Raw genomic sequence first — 12443 nt, 5'->3', positions numbered from 1 at the left:
TGCCTCAGAAGTTTGAGTACATTGTGTTTTCATTTTCATTCAATTCTAGAAAGATTTTACTTTCTTTCCTGATACATTTTCATTCAGTAGTAAGTTATTCAGTTTTTATAAATTTGTAAACTTTCTGTTGCCTCTGTTATTCTTAATATCTAGCTTTAATCCATGATGGTCACATAAAATGCTGATTGTTATTTCAATTTTCATGTATTTGTGGACAAGTATGTGGAGCTTTCCATGAGCTGCTGAGAAGAATGCGTATTCTTTTATGTTTGGGTTAAAGTTCTATAAATATCAGGTAGCCCCAGCGTTTCTCTGTTTAATTTTTGTTAAACAGATGACCTGACTACTGGAAAGTGGAATATTGAAGCCATCCACTATCACAGTGTGAGGGTCATTATGTGCTTTTAGACATAGTAATGTTGCTTTTTTGAAGCTGGGTGTCCTTGTGTTTGGTGCATCAACATTTAGATTTGCAATGTCCTCTTGGTGGATTTTTCCATGTATGAATATATAGTGTCCTTCTCTATCTCTTCAGATTGTTTTTGGTTTGAAGTCTATTTTGTCAGATATTAAAATGGTTACACTGGCTTGTTTCTTGGGTCCATTTGCTTGGAATATCTTTTTCCATCCTTTTACCTTGAGATGATGTCTATCCTTTGTGTTAAAGTGTGTTTTTTGGATACAGCAGGAATATGGATCCTGTTTTTGTATCCATTCTGTTAGTCTATGTCTTTTTTGTTGAGAAATTGGGACAATTGATATTCAGAGTTATTAATGAGCACTGTTGGTTGATGTTATTTTGTTATTTTTGTGTAAGCTCCCCTCCCATTTTGATTGTTTGGTCTGGTATTATTTATTCTTTGTGTTTTCTTGGGTCTTCAAGTAGAAGTTTTTCTTTCTTTTTTTTTTTGGAAGGTTTGTAATTATATTTATGTACAGGAAACTCAACAGTACATTTAACCCCGTTTAGTGGCGAGTTCTTTGGCCTTTGCCTTTTCCAGCTTGGCAATTTGAGCCACAGATTTAGGACCCAGGACGTTGCCTCCCTAGTGGAGGCTTATCTGTCGTTGTAATTGGTCCTAATAGTTTCCACCAGCTTAGCCAGAGCACTCTTGTCTTCCGAGTTAACCTGCATGAAGGCAACAATGGTGCACGTCTTCCTATGGACCAGCCACCCCAGCCTGGCCTTTCCCTTGATGATGCAGTAGGGGACCCCCATCTTCTGACATAAGGCAGGCAGGAAGACCACCAGCTCAACGGGGTCTATGTCGTGGGCAATCACCACCAGCTGAGCCTTCTTGTTCTCTACCATAGTGGTGACTGTATTGACGCCCGCTCTAAGGACAGGTGGTCTCTTAGTTGGGACATCCCCTTTGCCAGCAGCTTTCTTCTCAGCACGGGCCAGCAGCCTTTGCTTCTTCTCCTGCTGTGTCTCTGGGCTGTACTTGTGTGCAAGTTTAAGCAACTGGGTAGCCGTTTGCCGGTCCAGGGCCTGGGTGAACTGGTTAATGGCAGGAGGTACTTTGAGGCGCTTATAGAGGATGGTCCTCTGCCGCTGCAGCCGAATGTCGCGGGGCCATTTGACGAAGCGTGTGAGATCTCTTTCGGGCTGGATGTCCTGCCTGATGCTGAAGTTCTTAGGCCTTTTCTTAAACAAAGGATTCACCATCTTCTTTGCCTCCTGTTTCTTCCCAGCAGCGGATGCTGTGGCCACCTTTTCCCCCTTGGCCTTCTTTCCCTTGGGTATCTTGCTTGGTTGGAGGAGAGAGCAGAAGTTTTTCTTTTAGCACCTTCTGTAGAGTTAGATTTGTAGACAGATACTTCATAAATTTGGTTTTATCATGGAATGACTTTCTTTCTCCATCTATTATGATTACAAGTTGATGGGGAATCTCAGCCAATCACATTCTGCTTAAGGTGTGTCCCCTTCAGACTACACAAAACAAATAAAATCGAAGTGCCTTGCAACTTCCTCTTTTGTGGTTCCTGGCTCGTTTGGTATTCGTGGGATCTCTGGTCTTGTAAGTTTTTTCCCTTTTATTAAAAGCTAAATCTTTTGTATTGAATTGGTCTGGTTAATTATCGATCGACCACGCCCTCCACAACAAGTTTTGCTAGATATAGTAGTCTGTGCTGGCTGGCATCTATGGTCTCGTTGAGTCTGTAGAATGATATCGTTCAGGTTCTTTTTGCTTTTAGAGTCTCCACTGAAAAATCAAATGTTATTATAAGAGACTTGCATCTATATGTTACTTAGTTTGTTGCCCTTGAGGCTTTTAAAAGTCTTTCTTTGCTCTGTATGTTTAGTGTTTTGATTATTATATTATCAGGAATTTCTTTTCCAGTCTACTCTATTTGATGTTCTGTATACTTCTTGTACCTGATAGGCACACCCTTCTTTAGTTAAGGAAATTTTCTTCTATGATTTTGTTGAAAATATTTTCTATGCCTTTGACCTGTGTTTCTTCTTCCTCTATTCCTACTAGTTGTAGATTTGTATTTCTTTTCATAGTACAAGATTTCCTAGTGTTATGTATCTTGGTCTTTTAGATTTAACATTTTCTTTGTCTAATGTATCATTCCTTCTGTCTTGACTTCAGTGTCTGAGATTTCTGAGATTCTTTCTGTCTTCTCTTGTATTCTGTTGGTGAGGTTTTTGTTAAAGTTCCTAAAACTTTCCAGTTTTCCCTCAGTCTAGGTTTTCTCTATTGATTCTATTTCTATTTTTATATCTTGAAACAGTTTTCTTCATTTTATTGTTTGTGTTTTCATAGATTTCATTAATGAATTTATTCATATCCTTAATAAGTCCTTGATCATATTCATAATAGCTTTTTTGAGGTCCTTATCTTGTGCTCCAGCTACAGCATTTCTCAGTCAGTGTCTGTTGTTCCAGGGTTCCTGGACTCTAGGGAAGACATTTTCCTGGCTGTTATTGATCGTGTTTTTAGGCTGTTGTCTAGGCATTTGGGTTTTGGATGATTGTAATTCTTAGTGTTAGTATCTGATATAGTTTTATCAGGTGGGTTTTCCATTCCTTGGTTTTTACTTCCCTCTCTAGATTTTATGAGCATGTGGTGGCTCTGGGTTGCCTTGTAGGGGTGCTTCTAAGTCCCTGCTATATATGACCATTGAGGGTCTGGGTAGAATTTGTTTCTAGATATTGAGAGCTGGTCCACTAGAATTGGGATGAACTAGAAGGGCAGAGGATGAGAGGGTTCACAGGAGAGGTGGATCTTCCAGAGGGATCTGATTCTCTGGTGACCATGACCAGCAAGTTTCCAGTAAGAGAGTGTCTCCAGTGTTAGAAATAAAACAAAGGTATGGGATGAGAAAGAAAGGCTACAGGAAAAGATTTGTTTAATCCATAGGAGTGGGGACAGAAAGGGAAGAGGGGTGCAGCAGGTGGTTGGCCACAAAGCCAGGTATAAGAATGCGGGATTGGAGCTGGAGGGTGGGAAGGAGAGTAAAGATCAATTACCTGATTCACTGACCACTATGGCCAGCTGGTTTCCAGGGAGACACTTCCTTGGGTGATGTAGGTGAGACAAGGGGATGGGATGAGGAAGCAAGGCTGTAGGATTTGCTTAATTCCCTGAGAGTGCTTTGTTGACAATTTAAATGGAATTGTTTCTCAATTTAATTTTTTATTTGTCCATTAATAGTGTATAGAACTGTAGTTGACTGAACCAGATTATATATCTTTAATAGTTGTGTGTGTGTTCTTTAGCATTTGCCATATACAAAGTTACATAAACTCTAATAGGTCATTTTACTTATTCCTTTGTAAACTGTATGTCTTTTTGAATTGTCTTTAAAATATTTTAAAAATTTATTTTTGAGATAATAATAGAGCTACATCATTTTCCCTTTCCTTCCTTCAGACCCTGCCATAAATCCCTCCCTGTTCTCTTTCAAATTCATGTTCTCTTTTCTTGGTAATTGTTGTTACATGCTACTCTCCTGAACACCTCCTCTCTGAGTACTAGCTTTCAGGCACCAGAAGGTAAATACAAGCTTCCAAAGATGGGAAGCAACTGGTAATCCTGCACAATTATGAGCCTATGAGCCACAGCAACAACCAGCATGGTATGACAGCCCTAAGGGTGCAGTAGTGGAATACAAAACTTGGTTTGCTAAGGATGTATGCACATATGTTTGTTGAGAAGCGATTTTGACTTTTTAAGAAATGCTCATTCTGCACCTCTGGAGATGGTATGGACTTTATTATTTATTCTATTGACATGAAATACATTCATTAATTATTAGATGTTAAATCAACCTTGTATTTCTAGGATAACTTCTACATAGTTACATTGTATAACCCTTTTTATGCACGGGCTAATTCAGTTTGTTAATATTTTGTTGAGGATATAATTTTTATTTTTAACATATTTTTTGGTGAAATTTTGGGGTTTGGCAATACTGATGCCATAGGCTGGATTAGGGAACTTGACCCTATTTTAGAAGAGCTCACAAATAATTACTATTAATTCCTTCTAAAAGGTTTTGGTAAAATTTTGTAGGAAAACAATTTGGGCTTTAGCTCCTTTTCTGGGTAGTTTTTGATTATTCAGTGTGCTTTAGTAGTCTGTGTGTAATGGAAGAACTCATTAATTTTCTATTTTCATTCATATCAAAGTGTTTTCCAATTTCCCTTTTGTTTTTTTGTTCCATTATTTATCTAACAACCCATCATTTAATTTGTGTTAAAATTTGAAATTTAAGCTAATGGGATTATAATTCACTTAACTGTGGCAGCTGGAGAATATACCTTGTATAATTTCAGTCCTTTCAAATTATTTGTTTAAGGTTGGGCAACCACAGGGTCTGTCCTAATGAATGTCCCATGTAGAATGTGTGTTCTGCAGTTGGTGGCCAGAGTATTAGAGGTTTGTTCTAGCTGTCCAAGTATGTCATCCTTTCATCAGGTAACATAAGAAAATATATTGTTAATCTATCAATGAAATAATTATTACTCCCCTTACCCCATAGTTCTCCTTAATTTTTTAAAAAATATTTATTTATTTTATTTATTTATTATGTATACAATATTCTGCCTGCATGTATGCACGAAGGCCAGAAGAGGGCACCAGACCTCATTACAGATGGTTGTGAGCCACCATGTGGTTGCTGGGAATTGAACTCAGGACCTTTGGAAGAGCAGGCAGTGCTCTTAACCTCTGAGCCATCTCTCCAGCCCTCCTTAATTTTTTTTTATTGAGAGGATTTACATAGTGTTGTGCCTTTTAGGAATACATATACAAGTTGTACAAATTCTTGTGTTCTTCGAGGGGACACGTTTTCTTTCTTTGGCCCTGGGCTTCAAACCCAGGAATTCATATACATGAAATACACCCTGCACACTGAGGTGCAAATGCACTCCCATGAACTCTTTTTTCTTATAAAATTAATGATTTGGGCCTGTCAAGATCATTCATAAGGAAAGGATGCTTCCCACCAAGTCTGAGGACTTGAATCCACTAAACCTTGTTATGGAATACTTAACTATATAAAGATGCCTTACTTTTGTTTATGCTGTGGAATACTACTTTAACTGTGCAAAGTTGTGTTACATTTGTTTCTGCTGCTGCCTTTGTTAACAATGTAAAGATGTGTTTCATTTGTTTAATTATGTAAAGATGTGTTACATTTGTTTCACCTTGCCTGCCTAAGGCACCTGATTGGTCTAAAAAAGAGCTGAATGGCCAATAGCTAAGCAGAGAAAGAGATACGAGAGGATGGTGGGCAGAGAGAATAAATAGGAGAAGAAATCTAGGCTGGAGAAGAGAGAAAAGAAGAACTAAGAGAATGAGGGAGAAAGAGAGGAGCATGCCACAGTGCCAGAAGTCAGACAACCGCTAGCCAGACATGGAGATAGCAGGAAAGTAAGATATACAGAGAGAGAGAGAGAGAGAGAGAGAGAGAGAGAGAGAGAGAGAGAGAGAGGAAAGAGAAAGGTAAAAAGCCCCAAGGCACAATGTATATAAAGAGAAACAGATTAAAATAAGAGCTAAGATAAGTCCAAGCATTCATAACCAATAAGAAGTCTCCCTGTTGTGATCTGGAAACAGTTGGTGGCACCAAAGAAAAAGCCTGCTATAGAACTTGTATGGTAGAAGGAGAGAACCAGCTTCTGTAATTTGCCCATGGCCCTCTGATTTACACACACACACACACACACACACACACGCACATACACACACACACACACATACACACATGCAAAAAAATTAAAAACGAAAATTGAAAAGGATCCTAGGGGAAAGAGTTAGACAGCAAATTAGATAATGAATTAAAGTGTTTGAAAGCTAACCCCTTAAGAACCCATTACATATTTTTCTAACATGTTTAAATTCATATTTCTACTTCATTTCCTCTTGCCATGTGAATACAATTTTTTCCTCCTTAGTTCTCTCTCTCTCTCTCTCTCTCTCTCTCTCTCTCTCTCTGTCTTTCTCTCTCTCTGTGTTTGCATGGATATGGGTGCACATATGTGTATGAACATACATACACATATTTGAATGTGCGTGTGGTGGCCAGAGGTCGATGGTAAGTGTCTTCTTTCATTCTCCACTTCGTTCACGGAGGCAGGGACTCTGGCTGAACACGCAGCTTCCTGACTGCATTAGTCCAGCTGGTCAATGTGTGTATGGATCCTGGTTCCACCTCCTGAGTGCTGGGATTATGGGTGAGCCACCACATCCACGTGGCTTCTGTGTGAGTACTGGACATCTGAACTCTGGTTGTCATGCTAGTGTGGCAACTGATCTATCCACTGAACCACCTTCCCAGTCCTAATTTCTTCAACGATTAATTTCTTCTCCCATTAATTTTTCAGGTTTTAAAGAGCTATCGATTAGGAATATCTGGCCTTTGAAATTCTAGCTGTCAGCCACATCAGACAAAAATAGCATATTTACCAACACTGTTTTAAATTCTAAAACACAGTTTTCTCTTTCTTTATGCTGATTTGAAAAGAAAAGCTTTGACTTTAACTCTTGGGTTTTTCCCTCAATATTGTCTGCAAGGTAGAAAGCAATTCTGCGTAGACTTAAAGCCATTAATCAACCATTAAAAGTAGATGAATTAGCTTCTGAATGAATGTATGAATTCATTCAGAATTTTAAAAAATAACAAATGATAGCTTTTATTATGTTTTTATAACTTCAAAAAAGAATCTATTTTCAATGAGAAAACTAATCATTTAACAGATGTGTATTGCTTTGGGAAAGCAATGTTTACATATATCATAGTCATAACCTTCAATATTCTTTTTTAATTTAAATTTATTTATTTAGTTTTCAAAATAATATTTTCTCATTTCACATACCAATCCCTCCCCTCCTCCCACACTCTCCAACTTCCTCCCACCACACCCCCCATCTACTCCTTAGAGAGGATAAGACTTCCCATGCATGGGGAGTCAACAAAGTCTGGCACATCACTTTGAGGCACGACCAAGCCCCCCCCCCCCCCCCCCCCCCCCATCTAGGCTGAGCAAAGTATCCCTCCAAAGGCCAAAAAGCCAGTACAAGCACTAGGGACAAATCCCATCAACTGTTGGAGCCCTAGATAGGCATGGGACTTCATGCCCACCTTCCCTCTCCATGCTGGGACTTAGCAGGCCTTAGTTCACGCAGTCTAGTTTATGCTGTCCTAACCGCTGAGAATTCCCATGTGCGACCGCCCTGCTGTGTTCGGGAAACATGGCTTCCTCGCAGTTACCCAAGACTGGCCTCCCAGTCTTTCTGCCGTCCCTTTACTACAATCCCTGAAGCTTGGGAGGAGGGGGCGCCATATAGATGTCCCCATCTAGGGCCATCAGCTCCCGTTTTGTTTTTCTCATCTGAAGTTCTTCTAATTTTGTCGATTTTATTATTGTTTGTGTTTATTCATGTGTTCATTTGTTTAACATGCATTTCACATGTTTAACTACCGTGTGTTTATGGCTCTAGTTGGGGGTATGAACCTGGGAGAGTGAGGCCTAAAACTGAGGTGAACGAAAGCCTCATGCAATAGACAACTTTATTCAGAGCATGAGACAATTTATACTTTGGGGATTAAGAAGAGCCACCTGAGTAAACTATACTGTCACAAGACAAGCCATACATGCCAAAAACATATTTTTCCATAGAGGCATATTAACAAATGACAATAGCCATCTGTAATGAGTAATCTGAATTTAGCGCATTCCTATCTGCTACACCTGGAAAGAACACGAAAATACATTCCGAGGACATTCTGTATTTTGAAGAAACTGAAGTCACAAGACTCTTGTTTTGGAATTTTCTCACACAACTCCATCCTGTATATGTTCCAACATCCATGTATATTTTTAGCGCTATATATCTATCACCCAGTGCCACCCTGGCATATCGTATGAGCCCTCAGATGGTCAAATAAATATCAAAAGATTAACCTCTAAATCTGGTCTTAATGCAAATCACTTACATTCTGTCTTGGTTGGCTGCCTTGGTCGAGGTAATAATGACATCTTGCTTATATCCATTGAGTCTCTGTAGTATTCAAAGCACTTCCACAGGGCTCATTGAAGGACTACTGTGGTCCAGCGACTCCCCCAAGTATTAAAGACATATCTGTGAAGCCCAAAGATAAAAGCCACTACTTCTAATCTTTCTCCTTCTGCCCCAGAAGATGAGGCTCTCTTGTGGGTAAGCAGCAAGGACCTGGCCTTGGCTTCAGCAAGTATCAGGTCAACAGAAGCAGCTCAAGGCCAGCACCTCCCTGGAACTCAACTGTGGGAGTTGAACATCCCGGGGCTGCTGTCAAAATGGGAAAGCTATCATAATTTTGTTGCTCTTGACTGAAATCTGAAATTCCAAGTCTTGCTTATAAGGAACCAGAGAAACAGTCCAGTTGAAGCACGCAGTCTATATTGTTCAGAAGAGAGCTCTGCCTAAGTCAACTCCCAGAAGCCTGGGAAAGCTACCCTGGGGACTCTGTCCTGAGAGAGATGGTGGACAGGAGCATCGGCTGAGCGTGGATGACAGCAACTCTGGACAAAGCCCAGCCCAGCACAGTGGAGCCCAGGATCAGACCTTCTCAAACTGTCTCTAGGAAGCTCATGTACAAAAATGCTCATTTTTGAATTCCCAGGATTTCAGTTTAATTAAAAATGACTGAAGAATAATTCATAGCTTTAGAAAGCTCCCTGCTCTCATGGAGATGATATTGTGTGACTAGTGTTGCTTTTCTTTTCACAACATCTCTCCGTTGAGCTGAGAAATGTTTTTATTTATTTACTAACAGAACTGGAATGAGTTAGGTGTCTGTTCGAGCTAAACTAGTCAATGAGACGCAGCACCAGATGCATCACGCTCCCCTTGACCTTCCTGCTTCCACAGGTTCCTCTCTATTAGGTCACAGGTTTGTAAAGAATTATAAGGTCTATTTTATTTAATGTCTATAAAATAAATGGCATCAATACAAATTGATGGCATGTTTCTGATTTTAAGATCATACCACTTTAAGATACCTTAAATTAAAAGAAGGGGAAACAACACTAAGTTCGAATTGCTTTGTTTAGATCGGGCTTGCCATTTATTTAACACCTGGCTTACAGGTAATCCTGTAGGTGTTGGGCTTCCTGTTGCTAAATGTTCAAACACTGTACATTAGCATGGAACTCCAGACAGTACCTACCCCAGATAACATATTAGTTGCTAAGTAAGGGAAATTCTTCTGCCATCTGCTGCCTCTTGCACGGTGTGTTATCACCCGGCTCATTTTCTAAGTCAACACACCAAAGTAAATTATGGTGTTTTGCACATTTTTCAACTGAATAAGCGTTTTATAGGGGAAAACCTCCTTTGTGCCAGTTCTCAATTTAATGGGTGCCTTAGAAGACATTTTTCCTTTGAACTTCGTTTCTGTGAGATAACCCTTTATTAGCTCAAATTACCTAACATTCAAATGTAGATTTTTGTCTTTGTTATGTATGTATAGATCTTCTTCACTGCTGATAGTAAGCCACTTCTCAAAAAAAATCAGGTATTTTTATTAGTCTAAGTATGCCAGCTTCTAGAACAAATTGAAATGATCAAAAATATGCTTAGTCTTGCATAGAATAAGCCAGATATGGAAAATATATCTACTTGACAGAAATGACAAAGTAATTTCTTTATAAATCTGCCGTACCAGCCAGGCATTTGATATAAATCTACTTGACCTTTTGTCCCACTACAGAATTGTATTATGGTTTGAATGTAAAGTTTCTGCTGAAGGTTCAGGTGTGGAAGGCTTGGTACCCAAAGCAACACTGTTTAGAAGTGGTGCTCAGAGAAGTGATTGGATCATGAGGGGTACACCTTCATCAATGGATGAGTCTACCCACAAGTTCATATTTTCATGGCATGGTTGGGAGTAGCACGCAGATGGTTGGTTGTTTTTTCTTTTTTAGCTCTTTTTACTCTTTGGGGGGCTATCACTCAGCTCCCAAATAAATCACACAGAGTCTTATTCTTTCTTATAAATGCCTAGCCTTAGCTTGACTTTTTTCTTGCCAGCTTTTCTTAAATTATCCCATCTACTTTTGCCTCTAGACTTTTATCTTTCTCTATTTCAGTATATCTTTCTTTCCTTCTTACTCTGTGGCTTGCTGTGCAGCTGGGTGGCTGGCCCTGAGGTCCTACTTCTTTACTTGCTCTTTGACCTTTCCCCAAATTTCTCCTCCTATTTATTCTCTCTGCCTGCCAGCCCCGCCTATCCTTTCTTCTGCCTTGTTATTGGCCATTCAGCTCTTTATCAGACCGTCAGGTGTTTCAGACAGGCAAAGTAAGACAGCTTCATGGATTTAAACAAATGCAACATAAAAGAATACGACACATCTTTGCATCATTACACAAATGTTCCACAGCATAAACAAATATAACACATCTTCAAATAGTATTTCACAACAGTGGTAAGACTAGGAGAGGGCATGTAGCTGAAGAACGTAGATCGCTAGGGGTGTACTATTGGTCATTATGTCCTGTTCCCTGATTCTTCCCCCTCTTGTTTCTGCTTCCTGAAGGTGATGAGCTGGGTGGTTCTATTCCACCATGCCTTCTCTGCCATGACTAGTCACTGTACCATGGGCCCGAGTGACCATGGACTGAGACTTCTCAAACCATGAGCCCAAAGTATCTTTCCCCTTTCAATCGTTTATTTCAGGAACTCTGTCATAGCGGTTCTCTTAGTTTTTTCCCATTGCTGCCATAAAAAAGTACCGAGCAATGAGCTGGAGAGATGGCTGAGCCATTAAGAGCTCCTATTGTTCTCGAGAAGGACTTAGGTTCAATTCCCAACACACACATCATGGCCCACCCACTCACCATAGTGGTCGGTGACTCCAGCACCAGGGGATGCAATGCCCTCTTCTGACCTCTGTGGACACCAGGTATGCACACGGTGTACAGTCATACATGCAACTAAAACACTCATACACATAGAAATGAAATAAATCTAACAAAACGAAGCTAAAAACAAAAGACCTAGCAAGGACTGACAAGTTGGCCCAGCTACGAAAGACACTTGCCGCTGACTCTGATGGCTTGGGCTTGACCCCCCTAGGACTCATGGGTGGAAAGAGAACTCTCGCCTGAGAGTTGCCCTTGGGCCACCACGTGTACTCCACGGCATTCCTTCAACCCCCACCCTGAGTGACGACAGACATGTAAAGAACAGCAGAAGGGACTTGACGGAGCAAGGATTGATTTGGGTTCCAGGTTGAGGAACCTCGCCCCGTCAAGGCAAGGAAGCCAAGGCATAAGGAAAAGAAGTTGCTGAGCACATTTTGTTCATAGTTAGGGAGAACAAGGAACGCGGAATCCTCAGCTAGTGTTCCCCTTTCTATGCAGTCCAGAGTTTCGGCCCACGTCTAGGGTGTGTCTTCTCACCTCAGCTAACCTAATCAAGACAATTCCTCACAGGCGAGCTCAGAGCTTTGCCTCCTATGTGATCCTGGAACTTGCCAAACTGACCACTACCATTAGGCATCCTGACAATAAAAGATCGGCAAAGACCGATGGGATTAACATGTACAAGCATTTCTTAGAGTGTGTCTACTCAAGTGTTTAATTGGCATGTGTCCGTACAGGACCGTGTATGTGCAGCACACACACGCGTGGAGCCAGAGGATGACCTTTGGTGCTGTCACTGGGGATCCGTTGACTATGTTTTCTGAGAAACAGTCTTTCACTGGCCTACACCTTACCAAAACAGACTAGGCTGGCTGGCCAGGGAGTCCAGGGACCCCCATGTCTCTGACTCTGTAGTTCTGGTTGAACAAATAGTAGGGACCTATCATGTCAGATACTCCTAGACGTCAGTATGGAAACAGTCATGGGTAGATAATATAGACATCGGGACTAGCTTCACAGAAGGTTGAGCAAGCGTGAATATTAATTTGCCAGATCAAAAGGAATTCTTTTTTTTTTTAT

At 40.4% G+C, this 12443-nt stretch overlaps 1 pseudogene; it reads right to left on the bottom strand.

The window, feature by feature from the left end:
• Nucleotides 1-956: 956 nt before the first annotated feature.
• Nucleotides 957-4993, bottom strand: LOC125396223 (large ribosomal subunit protein eL8-like; annotated as a pseudogene).
• Nucleotides 4994-12443: the final 7450 nt, after the last annotated feature.

Source organism: Myodes glareolus, chromosome 8 (assembly GCF_982192425.1).
Source record: "Myodes glareolus chromosome 8, mMyoGla1.1, whole genome shotgun sequence".
Taxonomy (NCBI): Eukaryota; Metazoa; Chordata; class Mammalia; order Rodentia; family Cricetidae; genus Myodes; species Myodes glareolus.
This window is presented reverse-complemented; position numbering and strand designations above follow the sequence as displayed.